We start from the raw sequence: 20,291 nt of genomic DNA on the forward strand, positions 1-20,291 counted from the left end.
ATAAAAACCAAGCTGACTTTATTCCTTCTTATAAGCAAATTCCTTAAGTCATTTTCCCCCTAGGGTGTTGGCTGTTTGGCTGTTTTGCTGTCTTTGGTTTCTGGTGCTGAGGAATACTGGTATGTGGGGATGTCACAGGGACTTGTTGGCTCACATAGCTCTGTTTTACACACTGTTACAGTGGCAATGTCTATTCGCTTTTACATCTCTTTTTCCCACTCTCGTTGTTTGGTTTAGTTTATGACAGACTTCCTGGTGAGTTGTCTTCACTTGGTGTCCTGATCGTTCTGTTCTATTTGTCAACTCGGTATAGGTTGGGGTCATTCTAGAAGAGCAACCTTAGTTGAGAAAACACCTCCATAAGATTGGCGTGTAAGGTAAACCCTGGAGCATTTTTGCCCGAAGACTGATGGGCAGTGCTAAGGTGGAGAAGAAAGCAAACTGAGTAAGCCTGTAAGCAACATTTCTCTGTGGTCTCTGCATCAGTTCCTGCCTCCAGGTTCCTTCCTTGAGTTCCTCTCAATTCCCTGGATGATGGACAATAAGCTGCGAGATGAAATAAACCCTTTCCTCTCCAAGTTGCTTTTGGTCACAGTGCTTTTTATCACGGCAATAAGAATCCTAGGAGACTTGGATTTATGTCCCCTACTGCGGTTTAAGGGGAAAGCCACCTGCATTAGCAGTCCTAATGATCTCTCAGCCGTTTCAGTATTAACTTGCATTAACAAGACAATTGTGTGTCTCTCTTGTGTCCCTGATAAGGTTTGGAGACGGAAACACTGAGATATTGATTGGGGTAAGTGTAGTTTATAGGCTTTTAGAGCTAAGATTATTAATAATTAAGAAGCAAACCAAGGGAGAATTGGAAAAAGTGGAAGTAAGGGTGAGAAGGAAAGCGTATGGCTTAGTGGTGTGAGAAACAGCAGGAAGATATCGGTGAGGACGTGCAAAGAGCCACAAAAGCCTTCTCAGTGAGACAGGATCTGAAGGAGAACAATGGAAGCACAAAAGTATGAAGCATGCGGGGAGTGGTGGTGCCTGCATCTTGCACTTAGGGTGCAAAAGCAGCCAGATTGCTGGGCGGAGTGAGGTCAAAGTCAAGACTGGACCAGTTATCAAAATCTTGTCTCAAGCTGGGTATGGTGGTATGTGCATTTAATCCTAGCACTCTGGGGGCAGCGGCAGGCAGAGATATGTGAGTTCCAAATCAGCCTGGTCTATGTAATGAGTTCTAGGTCATCCGAGGCTACACAGAGACCCTGTCTTGAACAAACAAACAATAATATAGTCTCTGTTCCTGTGGGTAGGGGTGGGACTGCCAATAATGGCAGCACAGACCAGTTGCTATGTCTTTCCTGTTGAGAGGCAGTTCTGTGTGGAAACTCCACTTTATGCTGCTATTCCCCTATGTCTAGGATCCCCAGGCATGGGCCACACACAGCAACGCACCTTTCAGGTTTCTGTCCTTTTCGTTCAGGATAACTCCACCCAGGACCTCCATGGAACATCTCAGACCCAGGTCCTAAATCCACCACTCTGCCCCTCCCTCCACGGTCGGCTGTGCTCCAGCACCCGTTGCAATGCTGGCTGCATTGTCTGCAGTCCAGGCTGTCTCTCTGCAGTTCATTATCCTCATGGTGTCAATACATGAGAGGGAAGAGCAGGTCCCTGGCAGCTACTGCTGCTCTGACCAGGCTCAGCGTCATCAGGTGTGTGCAGCAGACCCTTGTGGTTCTTGGAGACCACCCCACTCAGGCTGCTTTCTTTTTCTTCTTTTGGTTCTTTCTCATGAAAGAAATGGATTCTATTGGTTCTTAATCTTCACTTGTCTTTTACTTGGGAACACAGGGAAGCTTCTAATCCATCATTTCGCTGGAAAGTCTCCCTGGAAGGGAGGTTTTTAAGCTAAGATGCAACAAGACAGAATGTGGTACACTCATAATTTATGAGGTGGGAGAAGCTTTCCGTCAACAGAACCCATCAAGAACGGAGATGTGAACCGCTGAGGGCGGGCAGCGGAGTAAGAGCCTTGGCAGGATCACTGCTGGGGGTAGCCAATTGAGACAACAACTTTGTGTGTGGGAAATGTGACAATATCTAGGGCATCTGAAAAATATCTTTTCTATAACAAAGCAATTTATTGTCTATCTATAAACCCTGAAGATGCTGCCGCAGGTCCACGGGTACTTATGACAGTGAAAGATCAAGGAAAATCTAGTGTTCAACCAATACAAGATTGACTAAAGACATGCATTAGAGGACAGAACAAAAGCTAATAAAAGTTAGATCTGTATGCATTGAAGTCAACAGATGCTAAAGGCTTAATTTAACACAGACACATGTAATGTTAAAGATGTTAAATAGTACAGATATTAAAAACACAAAGCAACATCTATCTCTCTGCCTGTTTGTCTGTCTACTTTTATAAGGCTGGCAATTGACCCCAGCATGTTCTGCATGCAAGAAACACTCTACAATTGAGTTACACCACACACACACACATTTATAATGTATTATATATATTATAAAAAAAACAAGGGCTTGAAGAACATAGAAAAAACTCACAAAGGATGTTTTCTCTGAAAATGAAGCCAAGGGATTAAATCAAGATGAGAGAAAAAACTTTGAATGCTTTTTGTTTAAAAAAGTGAAGTAAATATATTAAACTTGCCATTTTAAAATCTGAGTTGTGGACACACAGATAATGACTAGTTTTGTTTTCTGAGAATTAAAGATGTTTAATAGTTTGAAGTGAAAACTTAGGAAGTGGAAGAAGGAGGATTCGAAGTTCAAAGCCATGCTCAGCTACATGGCCAGCTCAAAGCCAGCCTGTGTTACATGAGACCCTGTTTAAGAAAAAATACAAAAACAAAAATCCAAAACAACAAACAAAAGGACAAAACAATAGCTTGTCATTATTGCAGAGGTGGTTCCTGGTTAAAGGGGACTCACTCCCGTGCTCATGATATGAGCTAGAAAGAAGGTGCTCCCCATAGGTGAGCCCTGAATATTAGAATTTCAAGTTTCCAGACCAAGATCCAAAGAAATGTCTACTGTTGTCTAGAGTGCTCTATTAGAGCGTCCTAAAACAGTCGAAGACTCAGTTCTGCTATTAAAGGTCTGTTAGAAACGACTACCTTTCAGCAAATAATCTTTGCCATTCGTTAAGTTCTTCCAGTTTCTAGAACACATGATATTCGGGCTAGCCTGGTGACTGTAGTTCAGTATATCAGAAGAAGGCCATGAGCTAGAAATAAATTAGTTGCTTGATCTAGAGAAAGCAGCTTCACTCTGTTACTGCAGGGTCGTCCTCTGGAGCCCGCCTGCTACTCTCTCTTCTACTAACTTCACACTGGTGACCTGTTGTGGCAACTGTGACCCACTTGTCTGCTGGAATTAGCTCTTGAGATGCTGTACTTAAACAGAGCAACAGTGAGAAGCACTTGCCGGAGTTGAAAGAAATTGTATGCTCAGGAGCCACGTTTCCTGCACAAATGTAGCTCCCACCCCTTGTCAAAGACAGAAACTGTCACAGGACACAACGCAGACATCATCAGTCTGTGGGGAGCCCCCGGCACAACAGATATGTCTACATCACAGCTCCTGCATGGACAGCTCAGACAACATCACAGAAGAGAGGGTGGAAAGTCTGTAAGAGCCAGAATACCAAAAAGTCTGTGGTAAAACGGCTTCTCCTAGAAATGGCTACATTAACAAGGCCAGAACAATGATAAATATCAATAGACACGTTGATGTGGAAGGGGGGAATCTCATAGGGTCCCACCACTACATAAGGAACAACAGGTTGCTAATAGCTGTTGAGAGAATTAACCTCTCCTGGGATGCCCACTGTAGAGTGATCAGTCTTGAAACTAGCACACTAGCAACAAACTCAGCAGACTGTATTTGTATATATATATGTGTGTGTGTGTGTGTGTGTGTGTGTGTGTGTGTGTATGCATGCCTATATATACACACATGGATAGAAAAATAATCAAGAAAAAAGAGGCTATAAGCTTGGGAGTTGGGGATACATGGGGGGGGTCAAGGAAGGGTTCTTGGGAGAGAAGAAAGGGAAGTAGAGAAAATGACATCATTCTATTTCAATTAAAAATATTTAAAAATTGTGTCAATTTGCAGGGCCACTGGCAGTGGTACCAGGATTTATCTCTACTGCTTGTACTAGCTTTTTGGGAACCCATTCTCTTTGGATGGATACCTTGCTCAGCCTAGATATAGTAGGGAGGGCCTTGTACCTTCCCCAAAGCAATGTGCCTCACACTCTCTGAGGAGCGGATGGGAGTGGGGTGGGGTAGAGGGGAAGGTGGAGGGAATGGGGAGAGGGGAGTGAGTGAGAACTGGGATTGGTATGTAAAATAAAAAAAAGATACTTTGCTTGATTTTTTTAAGAAAAGAAGAAAAAAATTGTGTTGATCATGAGGTTCATCATGTTGAGAGAGGAGGACAGAAATAAAGACTAGTTTGAATTCAAAGGGGAGAAAATTAACAATTAATTTAAACCTTGAATATTTTAGGGCTTCCTGTGGTTTCTTTCCTGTGAAGTATCTCCCCATGGGACATTATCTTTGTGCTTAACTCTAATTGTCCACTTGCCACAACCTAGAGTCACCTAGAATACAAGTGTCCATGAGGAATTGTCTATCTTGGGTTGGTCTGTGGACATGTCAATGGGGGGATTATCTTAACTAAGTTGATTAATGTAGGAAGATCCAGCCCACTGTGGGTGCACCATTCCCTATGCAGAAGGGCCTGACCTGTGTAAGAGTAGAGAAATCAAACTAAGCACAAGAAAGAAAGTGAGCATGTATATTCATGTGTGTATTCATCTCTCTCTGCTCTTGACCAAGGAAGTGATAAAACTAACAGTTTTAAGTTCTGGCTTTGACTTTCCCACAATAATTGGCTGTAACCTGGAACCATAAACTGAAATAAGTCCCTTTCTCCCACAGGTTACATTTTGTCACATTATTTTATCACAATGACAGAAATGAAACTAGAAAGTCACACATCTGTGTGAGGGGCAGAGGGCCACCTCAAGTGTCATCTTCAGGCACATCATCCACAGACTCTGAGACGGGGATCTCATTGGTCTGCCACTCACCATTTAGGCCATGCTGGCTGGCCAGTGGGTCCCAAGAATCCAGCTGCCTGTTTTCCCAATGTTTGCATGACGGCCACACCCAGCTTTTCATGCTGGAGCTGTGGATTAAATGCCAGTCTCTACTCTTGTCTGGCAAATTCTTTACCAACCGATCCATCTCCTCGGTCCCTAGAATTTTCTTTATTGGAAGGATCTTTATTGACTCAGTCTCTTTACTCATCGTTGGTTCACTAGAATTTTTTTTTTTGTGATGCTGTCATGACTACAGCACGTTTCCTTCCGGGACTTTACCCATTTCATTTCATTCCATAATTTGTTGGGATATAATTGTGAGTCCATACTTGATCCTAGAGACCTCTTGGGATCCCGTACAGCCCTGCAGCCTAGGATGCAAGGCTCTCGTTCTCATTTATAGCTGTGTCTTAGTCACCCCTCCCCATCACAGTCCAGCCAAAAGTTTGGTTTCTCTGGAAAACCATCAACATCTTCCACCTTTTCTACTGTTTTCCTATTCTTTATTTCACTTCCTTCTGCTTCGGTTTTCTTTTCTTTCTATTGCTGCCTCTAGGTTTGGCTCACCCTTCTTTTACTTCCTTTGATTGTAAAGTTAGGTGATTTGAGATCTGATTCCCTCTGCAAAAGTTGGCATGCGCAATGTAAACATTCCCTTTTAAAACCCATTTTTGTGCTCATACGTTTTGGGACATTGTATCCAGTTTTGTTTGTCTTGTAAGATGAGCCTTAATTTCCGTTTTGATTCTTTGACTGACCGGCTCCTGTTGTAGCATTTCAGTGTGCTTGTGAACTTCCCGGTTTTCCTGCATTGATTTCTAGTCTAACATCCCTGTGTTCAGAAGACACACACGCCCGATGTTATTTGAGTCTACTTGCATCTGTTAAGCTTTGTTTTCTGCCCTGATGTGTGATCTATCCTGGAGAATATTCTGTTGGAGCTTGACAAGAATGAGTATTTTGTACTTGTTTAATATATTTCAATTGTTCAACAAGTCAACCAAAATATTGTTTTCTCAGAAATAAAGGTTCTCAAACAAGACTTTTACAGTGTATATTTTCAACTTTGAAGAAACACATCATCTTTGTGCTATATAAATTGTCCTGGAACATCAAAATTGATCAATAACTCTATCTAATTCACTTTATAAGGCTATTGAGGGACAACTGCCATCCTGCATGTTGGCAGTGTCTTTAGAGTTTAGGGGTAGAAATTGAGTTTCTGGATCAAATTTTTGTCATCTCAATTTTCTGCCACCCACATAACTTCTCAGAATGAAATATCTATGAATGACCACATATTTGATAATCATCTTTCTTTTTATTTTTAAATCCATAGTTGATTGTTTTAGAGAAATCAGTGACTTTTTCATTTCCTCCAGTAGGAATCCTGGCGGAGGCCTTACAAACTTTAAATAAATTGAGGTGTTCAGAAGACATTTCCAAATGACATATCAAAAATGGGTCAGACATATACAACAATAATAGACAAAGAAAATAAGGTCATCAACTTGAGAGGTGGGCAGATGTAGGAGGGGTTGGAGGGAGGGAACCTAGGAGGGGTTAGCAGGAAGAAAGGGAGATGGGAAAAAAGATGCAATTCCATTTCAATTAAAAATGGAATCAATCATGAGATTCCCCATGCTGAGAGAGTTGGACAGAAATGAATTTTTGCACACACACACACACACACACACACACACACACACAGAGAGAGAGAGAGAGAGAGAGAGAGAGAGAGAGAATCCTATGCCAAAATATTTCCACTTATTAATTCTATCAAGTATTCAAATATTTAAAGAGAGATTAACACAATGCCTCAAAATTTTCCAGCATAGACAAAAAAAATCAAAAACCAACTAACAGACTAAATTTAACAAAATAGTAAAAAGTATCATTCAGGATTCAGCAGGTGAAGGCACTCACTGCCAAGCCCAATAGCCTGAGTCCAATTTCCAGAACACACCTAATGGGTAAAGAAAATGGTTCTCTTAAGTTTCATGTTACCTTCACATGTTCTTGGTGGCATGTGTACACATATACACACATTCAATAAACATAAAGAAAATAAGAAGAGGAAGAGGAGGAAGAGGAGGAGGAGAAAAAGAAAGAAAAAAGAGCCTTGTTTACCATGATCAAGAAGGGTTTGCCCCTGAGATACAGCAAAGGTTCGATATACACAAGTCCATAGCCAGCACCGTTTCTTACTGTAAAGCTGCAAGTGTTCCTCAAACATGGGGTACACTCCCCCTGCTTCTGTTTAACATGGTCCTGGAAGTCTTAGGCACATCAACTGGCAAGAAAAGAGGAAAGCAGACCCAGGTCCAGAAGGGAGAGGAACAGTGTGCCCTTTGCTGATGACATGTAGAAAACTTGAAAACAATGGTGTTCACCCTTGCTGATGCCATGGCCCTTTAATACAGCTCCTCATGTCGTGCTGACCCCACAACCATAACATTGTTTTCTTTGCTACTTCATTATGGCAATTTTCTACTGTTATGAATTGCAACGTAAATATCTGATATGCAGAATATCCGATGTGCGAGGCCCAAAGGGGTCAGCCCCACTGGTTGAGAGCCACTGCTCTAAAAGGCCCAACACAAAGAAGCAGAAAGGGTCACTGATGAACTGGTTCAGCAAACCGGCAGGGCAAAAAGTAAAAGCGTAGAGATCATTTGAGTCCCTGTACGCTAACAATGAGCTATCAGAAGGTGAGCTCTAAAAGCAAGCTCGTTTATAATTTCATTAGAAAGAATAAAATATTTATGAATAAGTGTAATGAAGGATGTGAAAGATATGTATGCTAAAAGCCGTGAAACCAGAGGCAGAAAATGAAAAGCTGCTCTGTGTTCTTGGGCTGCTTGATTTAATATTGTTAAAATATCTACACAACACAAAAGAATCTGTGGGTTCAATGCAATCCCAATGAAAATGAAAATAACATTTTCCCCCAGAAATACAAAAACCAGTTCTGGGCTAAGGAAATGGCTCAGTGAGAAAGCGCTTGTTGAGCAGTGTGATAATCTGAATTCAGGTCCTTGGTACCCATGAAAAGCTTATAATGCCTGCAATTGTGGAGTGGAGACGCTAGGACCCTGGAGGCCTCGCTGGCTAACCACTCCATCCAATTGAGGAGCCTCAGGTTTAATGAAAGACAGTGTATCCAAAAGATAAGGTGGATAGAATGACATCCAGTGTTGACATTTGGCCTCTACATGCACCTGCCGTGTATGAGCTTATCCAGGTGTATACAAAAACAAAACAAAAATAACAATTTTGAAATTTGTTTGATACTACAAAAGACCCCAAAATAGCTAACCAACCTTGAATAACAACAAAAATGGAATCATCACACTCTGCTTTCAAAGCTATAGTAATCAACACAACATAGCAATTATTAAAGGGGACACAGACCAATGGAATAGAACAGAGAGACCAGAAGTAAATACACACACACACACACACACACACATGCACACACACACACACACACACACACACACACACACACACACACACACACACACTTGTCATTGGCTAAGAACTAGGAAGAAAAGGATAGGCTTTTCAAAAGCTGACTGTCCATAACTAAAAGGGTTGGGTCCACTCAGAGAATAACTGAAAACGGTCCTTGCTGTGCTCTGCTTACAGAAAATAACTCACAGAAAAACAAAGCAAAATATTTCAAAATTTCTAAAGGAAAAACATGATAAGAATCTTTAACATTGGCTCTGGAATGATATTTTTTTAAAAAATATGTTACTAAGAACCCACCAAAAACAAAAGAAAAACACCACTTGGCAAAAAGCTCCTTCTTAAGGAAGACAGCCTACTGACTAAAAGGAAATGTTTTAAAACACATCTCTGATAAGGGGCCAATATCTGAAAGTTATAGTTTGTATAATATAACTAAAATATTCAAATCTTTTTAATAGGCAAAAGGCCTATGTTGGGGAATATTATTTTCAGGTGTATTACTTTTGTTTATGCTTCATTTTATTAACTTTGAAGCCTTGATTCTTTGCCTGTCCAAAACACCTGATGGTCCTAATAAAGAGATGAATGGCCAGTAACAAGGCAGAAGCAAGGAGAGGTGGGCTAGCAGGCAGAGAGAGGATAAATAGAAGGAGAGCCAAGAACGAAGAGAATGAGGAAAAAGAGAAGAAGGAGAGGAGGACATCAGGGGCCAGCCACCCAGCCACCCGGTCACCCAGCCAACCAATGAGAAAGAAGTAAAGAAAGGCATACAGAAATAGAGAAAGATAAAAAGCCCAGAGGCAAAAGGTAGATGGGATAATTTAAGATAAGAGAAGCTGACAAGAAACACGCCATGTTAAGGCCAGGCATTCATAACAAAGAGTAGGTCTCCTTGTGTGATGTATTTGGGAGCTGGGTGTTGGGCCCCCCAAAAGCCAAAAGAGTAAAACTTCACACAACAGGTCAAACAGATGTTTTTCCAAAGAAGAGATGCAATAGAGTCTAGAAAGGTACTTAATACCACCAACCAACAGAATTCAAATCACACCGCAATGAATATCACTGCGTGCTAGCAAAGGCACGGAGAAGAGCAGCTCTTGGATGCTCTGGGTGGGAATAGAAACTGATGAAGCCGTTATGGAAAACTGGACGTTCTTTGAAAAACGAAGACTAGGATGGCCATATGGTCCACCCACCCAGCTTCTGGGTACATATTCAAGAACTGAAATCAATATCTTGGCGTGATGCCTGCACTTCGTGTTCATGGCCCCATCGTTCACAGTGGTCTAGACACAGCTGGAGAATGAACGGACAAAGGAAATACACTTAAAAATGCAGATAAAGGAGCTACACAATGACAGACTTTCAACCTTTGAGAAGCGGGCAAGCCCTCCATCTTAACAACCTGAGTGGATCTGGAAGGCACCACGGTCATTAAAAGAGCCAGAAAAGGCTGGGATGAAACTATGGTCCTACTTACATAACAAATCTGAAGCCCTGCTTGTCAGTGACAGACAGTAGAAAGGTGCCAGGGGCTGACAGTAGAAGAGATGGGAGAGGTAGATTAAAGATACAAACTTTCAATTATAAGACAACAATTTCTAGGGTTTTAATGAATATACTATAGTAATTCCTACTGAATCATACTGAAATATATACTTAAAATTTGCCAAAAGATTGCATTGTGATTTCAAGATAAAATTAAAAATGGCAAAGCCCTGTAACATGGTACATGGGTAGACTACCATGACTGTGATCATTGCTTCACAATATATGCATATACCAAATGTGAAGGTCACTGTCAACTGTCAACTTGACATGGCCATGTCTATGGGAGCTTGTCTTCATTGCACTAACTGAGGTGAGACACTCCGTCCACCATGGGCAGCACCACTCCCTGGGTGGGATATTGGACTAAATAAACGGAGAAAGGGAACTGAGCACACACATGCCTTGAGCACTCTGTGTTCTTGGCTATCTGACTGTGGATGTGATGGGAGCAGCCGTTCCAAGCTCCTGCTGCATCAACCTTCCTGCTAAGCTGGTCTGTACCCTTAGATTGGGACCCAGAAGAAGCCATTCCTCCCTCAAGTTCCTCAAGTTTTCTCACAGCGACAGGGAAAGAGATTAACATGGAGAAGACCACATGACACACTTTAAACATATCCAACTTGTTTTTTTAATTATATCTTAATAAAGCTGAGGAAAAATAATAAATGTATATTATGCTGAATAGTTATGAAAATAAGTAATCACAATTTAAATCTCTTCATGGATTTAAATTATAGAGGATGCAGCTTTCAATTATGTTTAAATAGTTTTGGTGCTTATGGGATATTTTTATATAATTAATTCTCTATTCCTGAATTTTTACTTTTGTTTCATTTTAATCAAATAAGGAGCATCTTAAAGCAGTTTTTTTCCAATGAAGAATATCATTATTATGTCTGATAGTATGTCTAACTTTTGTAGATGTTATAGGTATGTAAGACATGTTTTCTTTTAAAGTTGTATTTATTTGTTATGTACATTGGGGTTTTGCATGTACATATGTCTGTGTGAGGATGCCAAATCCCCAGAACTGGAATTATAGAAAGTTGAAACTTCCATGTGGGTACTGGGAATTGAACCTGGGTCCTTTTGGAAGAACAGCCAGTTCTTTTAACAGCTTAGCTATCTCTCCAGCCCTGTAAGGCATGTTTTTAAATACTGTATGATCAATACTTTTAAACTAAACTATTTTTAAAGCATTTATTTGATCTCTGTGTGTGATCACTGTTCTATTTCCACATTGACACTACTGTCTTTAGCATGGCCCTGCTATAGAAGGGACTCCTTAGTTTCTTTAATGCCATGTTGTTTTCGTTTCCTCCAAGTCTGCTAGGCTTCTCATTGCTTCCCAGGTGGGTTCTGATTCTTCTATTGCGATTCTACTACACTCAATATTTCTAGAATCCTCCCTTTGCTCAGATGCTTCCTTTCAGGGGCATACTTGTCCTTTTCAATTGCTCTGATAAAAAAAAAATGCACTGAGAAAAGCATCTTAATGGAAACCGGGTTTTATTTTGATTCACATTTTCAAGGTACAGTACATGGTGGGGAACTCATGGCAGCAGAAGCAGGAAGCAGTGGTCACATGGTGTCCACACTCAGGATAATGAAGTTGCTCAGCTCCTTTGCTCCATTTAGTCAGGATCCCCTGTGTAGGGAATGATCCTGCCAAGTTAAAATGGATCTCATCATCAGTTAACACAATCAAGATAACCCCAAGCTGGCAAGCCCAGAGGTTCTTCTCTCAGATGATTTGAGAATCTGTCAAGCTAACAACTTTCATAATATTGTTACTTAAGTCTCTCACTCAAACTTGTTCTTCTGCAGTGGCCTCCTGTCTTTACTTCCAGGATATTACATTCTTACATTCCAGTGAATGCAACAAACGTCTCAAGACATTCTGAATTTCAAAACAATAAAAAGACCAAATTACAGCCAGGTGGGGGTGCATAATTGTAATCTCAGAACTCAGGAGGCAGAGACAGGAGGATCAGGACTTTAAGGCCAGCCTCAACTACATAGTGTGTGACCAGCATTTGGTTGCACGAAACCCTATCTCAAATATAAGTAGATAAAAATAAAATACCAATTTACACTGTCCCAACACAGTTCATAAACATTTTTTTAAAAGTTCAACTCCAAATCTCCATTGTTCTCTTTTTCACCCCCCTCACATGGCAGCTTTCTTGGGCTGCTCCAAAGATGGCTTCCAGAAGCAATCAGAGTTACACAACCCATCACACCCACAGAGAGAGTATCACCTGCGAACCTTGGAACAAGAATGCTAAGCTTTATTCTTACTGGCCCACCTCTGAACCAAACCCATACCCATAAATTCTATATACAGATAAGCTGAGGTGCCTTAGAACAATGACTATGTGATAGGATAAGGAGGATGGATTCACGTGCTGTTACAGGTGAGGATAGAGTCATCTTAGAAGAAGAAACCAAGACATAATCTGGATGTGGTTAAGAAAGGAAAGAAAACAATTTCCCTAAGTCTGTTGTAGCTGTTGTTATGTTGTGGTTGACTGACTGGTGTTGCCTACACATGTTGTAGGAGAATGCTCTTGTACACTGTAAAGATTTGTCGCTCCTATTCCCAGTAGTCAGGCAGGAAGTATAGGCGGGGCGACTAGACTAGGAGAATTCTGGGAAGAGAAAAGGCAGAAACACAGTCACCATCTAGACAAAGATGAAACAAGATGAGAATGCCTCACTGAGAAAAGGTACCAGGTCATGTGGCTAAACATAGACAAGAATTATGGGTGAATTTAAGTTGTAAGAGCTAGTTAATAAAAAGCCTGAGCTAATAGGCCAAACCGTTTATAATTAATATAAAGCCTCTGTGTGTTTCTTTGGGACTGAAAGGCTGCAGAACTGGGTGGCACAGAAACTTCCATATACAAACACATGAATATTTTAGTGGGAATCACCAGTCATCTCTTTTCCTTACCTCTGCAGACCACATACATCAATAAAACCTCTCCGTAGTTGCTCTAACACAGTTCCAGACCCTGTCCAGTTGTTCCTACAACTGGTCACACTTTAACCCCATCCACTTTCCCCCCAGTTAAGAAGCAACTACTTTGAAACTTCATTCATGCAGCAGCCAGTATATTCTTCTGAAACACCCATTGCATTTACAACAGTGGTTCTCACCCTGTGGGCCGAGACCCCCACGGGATCACATACCAGATACCCTGCATATTAGGTGTTTACGTTCTGATTCATAACAGTAGCAAAACTATACTTATGAAGTAGAAACAAAATAATTTTATGGTTAGGGTTCACCACAACGTGAGGAACTATACTAAAGGATCACTGTATTAGGAAGGTTGGGAACCACTGATTTAGAATAAAATACAAAACTATCAAGCAGGACCTATGTGACTCCATATAAAATGGACCATAGCTTATCATGCTCTAGCCACAATGGCTCCTTTGGTTGGTGGTGGTTGTTTTGTTTCCTTTTCTTTTGTTTTGTTGAGACAGAACTTCATCCTGCACAACTAGAGCTCCTAGACACCTGACCCTCAGGTGGTGGGACGACACACCCAGAGTCACACCTGATACCCTGGTGGTGGGACAATACACCCAGAGACACACTCGACACCCAGGTGGTGTGACGACACACCCAGAGGCACACTGGACACTCAGATGGTGGGACAATACACCCAGAGGCTGTGTTGTTGTTGTTGTTGTTGTTTTTAGCTCAGGACCTCTGCCCTAGCCATCCCCCATATCTTGTGGTCCTTCCAAGAGGTTAGGAAGTTTTGTGGCTGCTCACATATCGACTCAATCCACATTCCTCTTCTGCGTGTGCAATCTGTTGCTAGCTAAAATTATCTTGCTAATTTATTTAGGCTGTTATCTGTCTACTTACCAGGCTGTTGAAGAAACTTTGGGAGAGCAGAAGATCTAAGAGTCCTATTTACGATTCTGTTCCCAGAACACTAGGCAAGCCTGGCACTCAGCAGTCCCTCAGTGAACATCTGGGAGTGAGGAGCTGAGGATAGACGTGGGCAGTCAGGGGATAGGGGTAGCCAAAGTGACCTCCTCCACTCCTGATGTGTGCTGACAGAGACTGGAGATGGGTGGGATGTGATGAGGTTTAGGAAGGATCTGATGTGCCCAGAATGACATCCCAGGACAGGAAGACCACTGCTACTGTCTCCAGGGTCCCAGTGTGCTCTTCTCCTACCCTAAAAGGAAGCTGGCCTCACATGAAATGATCGACATTCTTCCAGTGACGAGTGAGATGAAGAGGCTAGGAAGGATTGCGCATCCCTAGAGCTCGTTTTCCAAGAATTCATGAAACATATGGAAAAAGCTGAAGGGAGGCCCTCTGGGGAGATTTAAAAAAAAAAACAAACCAGTTACAAACAATTCATATAAAAAGCTCTGGAAGGTTCATATATCTTCCCAGATTTATTAAATTTCATTTCAAAAGTTGGTTATAAATCAGCTGACAAAAATGCCTTCCCGAACTGTCTCCAGCATTCTCTGCTGCTGTTATTTAGGGTTTTAACTGTCGTTTTCCGTGGCCTTCAACAGCCAATAACCCTGACTGATTTAGTTCCTCCCTTAGGCAGCGGGCATGAAAGAGTCCCACGACGGGAAGACCCAGAGGCTGGAGATGGATGGAGAGCCTGCAAGAGGGTGGAGAGCCAAAAGCAGATGGAGGTGTGTGTGGAGACCGCCAGGGATGGTTCTGGATGTCACAGATATGCCGCCTCTCCTCGAAGAGCAGGAACGTTAGCTGAGGCAGATCTGGGTCCATGTCTATAGGTGGGAACTTTTACAACTGAGCTTTGGCCGGATTAGCAAACCGTCTGGAGCCTCACTGCTCGTGTCTGAAATGGGGAGCGTCAACTAAATCATGGTGTTGTTGGGAGCGTTAAATGAGCCCATGCATGGAGAGCACTTAGCTGACTGCCTGGCACACGTAAACCCTCGATAAATACGATTCCTCGGGGCCTCCTGTCAACAGCGCATCTGCTCTCTCTCGGGACAGTCTCCCTCTCTGCCCTTGGATGAGTTTATAGTAAAGCTTCATTAATTTGGACCTTCCTCGCTTGGGATTTATGATAATTCATCAGTGGCCTTAGCTAAAATTTACTTTTATAAGTCTATAAAAAAAAGTAACAGCAAGGTTAAAACAAATTTATGAAGAGACTGTTTAAGTTAATGGAGCATTTGCTGTTACTTTAGAAATAGCCATTTACATACAAATAATTGATGTGCTAATTACAAATGATTCTTATCTACACAGGAAAGCAAGCTCTTATTTCAAAGTAGAGCACAAATTATTCAGAGGTTAAAAGTTTCACTTTTTTTAAAACCATTTTGTTTCACAACCTTACAAGAAATCGGTTTTATTGCAGGAGAAGTGATTAGCAATACATTTGTCAATTTTTAATACAACTTCTTTGCATATTCAAACATCAGTTCCACTTAGCCCCACTCTATGGATGCTCAGGAAGGGAGATAGAAATGAAAAGAGAAAGAGAGAGGGGAAGAGAGAACAAGAGAAGAAGGAAGAGGAGAAGAGGGAGGGAGAAAGAAAAGAGAGAGGGGGAAAAAGGATGGAGGAATAGTGGGGAGAAGGAGAAAAGAGGAAGATATAGGAGGGAGAATGAGAGGGAAGGAAGGAAGAATCCAAAAGCAAAGCATCCCTCCTCCATACTCCTCGCTGCCCCCAGCCTGTTTTTCTTTTCCATTAAAGTAACACTGGCCCTCACAAATTACAATTTTCACAGCCGATAATGGCCATTTTCCCACAGCTTGAGCCTCTATAACAGTTTTATTTTTATTCTGATAAAAACAGACTATTTGTGTAACTCTAGCCTTTTTAAAGAAAACAACCATCTCGAGTTCTTTTTTTAAAAAACAGCCCTAATGACTCAATAGGAGACACATATATGTAAACCCAGGAGCCAGGGTGCAATCTGTGACCCCAGCATTCCCGTGAAAAGGTGAAGTCCAGACACCGAGGAGTCCAAGGTCATCCTTGGCTATAAAGTGAGTTTAAGGGCAGCCTCGGCTACACCTGTCTCAAAAAAAATCTTATTAATGTATTCATACAAAATGAGAGATGCAAGCATAAGGGAAACATAGGGAAGTAATTAGTAGAAAAGAATTTTTTTTTTTCACAATTTGGAGAAACCACGATCCATAACTTGAGCCAACTGGTGATAAAAAGCAATAAAAAAAAGAGAAATTCTTTCTTAACTTTCACTGATGTTTAATAAACCTGGAAGTGACAGAGACTCTAGAATATTTTTAAATAATTAGCCAGCAGTTACAGAATTTTTACAAGATGGAGTAGCTAGTACTGAATTTATCCCCCTTTCAGACAAAAAAAAAAATTAGTTTGCGAGTGGAAATCAGGAAGGAGAGGATCATTATGCAGTCAAGGCTGCTCTTGAACTTGTGACCTCTTGCTTCAGCTTCCTGAGTGCTAGAATTACAAGCGTGTGCCACCAAGCCTGATTTAAAACTTTTTTAAAATAACCAAGTATAATAAAATAACAAAAGAACTAATGGAATGGATGATGTTCTTGGGGTATGGGCACGGGGATAAAACAGTGAACCTTAAGATTGTGCCACCGTGTGTGTGTGTGTGTGTGTGTGTGTGTGTGTGTGTGTGTGTGTGTGTAAGAAACCCTAACATATAGCATGGGGCAGGGGCAGGGGCAGGGGCAGGGGCAGGGGCAGGGGCAGGGGCAGGGGCAGGGGCAGGCAGAGCCCAGCAGGCTTCTGAGTTGGGAAGACAGAGCCTAGAGTCTGGAGGGGCTGAGGCAGCCAGAGTCCAGGTTCAAGGTTGAGAGAAGAGGGAGTGCCCAAACAGCACTCCAGAGTCTCCCCCGACCCCGAATCCCAGCTGAGCATGGACCTAGAATCATCTTGGAGGCAAACATCCAGGCACGTGGAGGGAGTTTCTTGATTGGGTTTAATTGAGGAGAGAAGAACCACCCTAAATGGGCTGGTGTCCTGGACAGAATAAAAAGGAGAACATGAGCTGGCACCTGCATCCATTTCTTTCGGCTGCCTGACTGCAGAGGACCAGGTGCCCCACGCTGCAGCCTCCATGCCTTCCCTGCCACGAGGTTCTGTACCCCTGAACTGGGGACTCCCATGAACCCCTATATTGCCTTATGTTGCTTTTGCTGGGTGTTTTATCACAGCGACGAGAAGAGAAGCTAAAAAAGCAGGGCAAGTGAAGAAACCAATCCAAGGTCCGAGGACAAAGGTGGAAGATGTGCAGGGTGGGGTGGAGCCCTTGACAGGTGATAAGGCAGGGACAGACGTTGGGACTCACTTGAAAGGCTCCCAAGAAGAGCCGTCTGAGTACCTTACCCGGACTGGGAGGCTGAATTGTACCCTAGAGGCACAGAGCGCAGATGTGAAAATTTATGGCTGAAAGAGTGATCAATATGGCTAGACATAGGACAGAGAAGGACTGTGCCAAGGTGGCACCCTCTCTTGCTAAGCTCTTGGAGATTCATGAATGGCTACTTACAGGGCTACCAGCTACCTGGAGATCTCTTAGAATGGATTCTTCTCACATAGACTGAGCATACAAAGAGATTTCTCTGTGCCAGGGAGAATTTGTCACTTCCCTCGGTAATTCTTAACGCTTCCCTTCGTAATTCTTAAGGCTTCCCTTGTGGACAGTGTTGTTTCTTCCCGTTGACTGTGTTCCCTTTCTCAGACACCCAAGGGCCACAGTGGTAGCAGCCATCCTTTTGAATAACTGTTCAGAGAGTTGAATCTTGGGCTTATCCAAGTTCCTTTGCCAACTGCCTCTGCCACCATAATGGAAGCAGGAGGTGAGCATGCAAGCCTTACGAGAGCTCCCCTTCACTTGAGAGCCAGAGCAAGAATTACTTTCCCTAACTGTCGTAAGTGCAGGTTAATGGGAGCCTGAAAATTTGGAGAGAATGGTGGTGGTATGGAAATGATGAATTGAGTGAGTGTCCATGGGGATCAGTACATTCAGATAATAGGTCACTCCTTGGTTACTTTCTCAGTGAGTCCCCACCTTTGTCTCAAGAAAGTCAGTCTGGGTATCATTTTTTTTTTTTTTGCATCTGCTTTCTGAAGCAAGAGAGAACAGTGAGTTTATTATCCACAGTGAGTCTTTAGATAGTTCCAAGTGTTATTGCTGAGTCCCGAGCGGCTTGGGTCCCAGAACCCTGAGTAGGGGTGGCAAGGGAATGAAGACAGACACATACAGTGGAGCTGACACCAGGTGGGGGTCTGCTATGATACCCAGACCATGACATATTTATTAGGTAGAGCACAGAGGGAGGGGTTGCTGGGTGTCTGCAGGAGGTCTCTGTAGGGAGCTGCCTCATGAGATAACAACAGGAAGGAAGCTGCAGGCATTAGTCTAGGCACACACTGATGTATCGTCCATAAACACATTTAGACTCCCGAGGAGAGCTTGCCACCCCTCTTCAGCCTGGCCCAAGTGGGTAATGGCTTTGTCAATTATCCCATGGGTACGAGGCCTTGGGAGGTCCACGGTATGTATGGCTGTGCCCCTGTCAACGTATACATTCACTCAGGACTACATCCTCCCAGGGCTTCCTCTGCCCCTATATGTGTTGTGTCCTTCCTAAGCCACAACGCTCTTCCAGGCCAGTTGCTCAGGTCTTCCAAATGCTCTTAATGAGCTGTTTTCCAGGCCCTTCTCTAAGATGGCCACTCTGTGGGGGTATCCTCTGGTGGTGGCTGCCCTTCCTAAGCATATGGACTGAAGAAGTAAGGCATATTTGCATTGGTTGTATCTATGGCTGGAGTACACACGGAGCACAAGCTACCCTATTAATACAGCCCAAGCCAAGCCTGGGGATCATGCCTGCATTTCTAGCTCCTCAAGAGGCTGAAGCAGGAGAATCAAAAGTTCAAGTTCTTCTTGACAATTCAGTGAGAGTCTGCCTCAAAATAAAAAATAAAGCCAGCCTAGATATCTAGTGCAGTGTCAGCATGCTTGCCTGCCCAATCAATCTTAGTACCAGAAATTAAACAAAATAACAAACAAAAATAAGGTCAGTATTTCAGGTAGGTCCATTACCCTTGCACAATTTGGGTGGAGATCATTTGGAATACCTGGTTTTGTATGAGTCACGGCAAAGTCAAGTGTGCCCGGCCTGACAGTTGAGCCCTTTGAATTAGAGACTTCACCTTCAAAGTCCAATAAAATTCCTAAGACTCACACTGTTGACCTGTGCCCCTGATGTGATGGCTAAAAATGGAATTCTTTCATCTACAATGTTGGCTATCTTCCCTAAACATAGGAGTATCAAGCTTTTCCTGGTTTGGAAAAAAAATAGAGAGAGAGAGAACTTTATGCGGCGGGGGGTGGGGGGGTGGGGGAGTGGAGGTGGGTGGTGGTGGATGGGAACATACTCCCTGCTTGGTCATGAACCTTTAAGAGATAAAAGCTCTTGGTCCTATGATCAGAGGTAACTAGTTTCTTCTTGCCATTCCAATTGATAAAAACCAGAGTGCTGGGTCTGACGTTTAATCCTATCCACTATCTATTAAAATTCACTAAAGCTTGCTAAGCTTCATTTCCTTGAAAGCCTATCAGGTTTCAGTTTCATCAAAGTCAAGTGTATTTAATTAACACAATCCAATTCATTCTGTAAGTGGTCAAGTTCTCCGAAAGGTACTTGATAGAGCTACTGGTGTTTTTATAGGAATTAAACAGACTACACAATAGACAAAAATAAGCATGCTTTGTACATGCCGTGACTACCACCTCTTTTGCATACAATTGAATAAATTACCTTTGTTATGAAACATTAATCCTCTTTGCAAAGTGGAGTACTTCCCATCTCGGATTCAGTCACCTAAGGAGTGCCTTGGGAGCCAAACTTGAGCTGTCTCTACTGACAGAATGAGGAAGGAGTGCAGTCCCCTGAAAAGTACTGTCTACCTGGCAATGCTGAAACTTTGCCCTTCTGGCCTCATCTGGGCATTTTAGTCCCTCACCAGATTGCCCTCTCTGCTATTCTGGAATAGAAGAGGAGATCAAGTTTATAGACACAAGGTTGTACAGAAATGTAGAAAGGAGGGGCTGCATTTGGGTTCCCGGCTACCCAGCTAGCTTAGA

The sequence above is a fragment of the Microtus pennsylvanicus genome, chromosome 3 (genome assembly GCF_037038515.1).
Source record: "Microtus pennsylvanicus isolate mMicPen1 chromosome 3, mMicPen1.hap1, whole genome shotgun sequence".
Taxonomy (NCBI): domain Eukaryota; kingdom Metazoa; phylum Chordata; class Mammalia; order Rodentia; family Cricetidae; genus Microtus; species Microtus pennsylvanicus.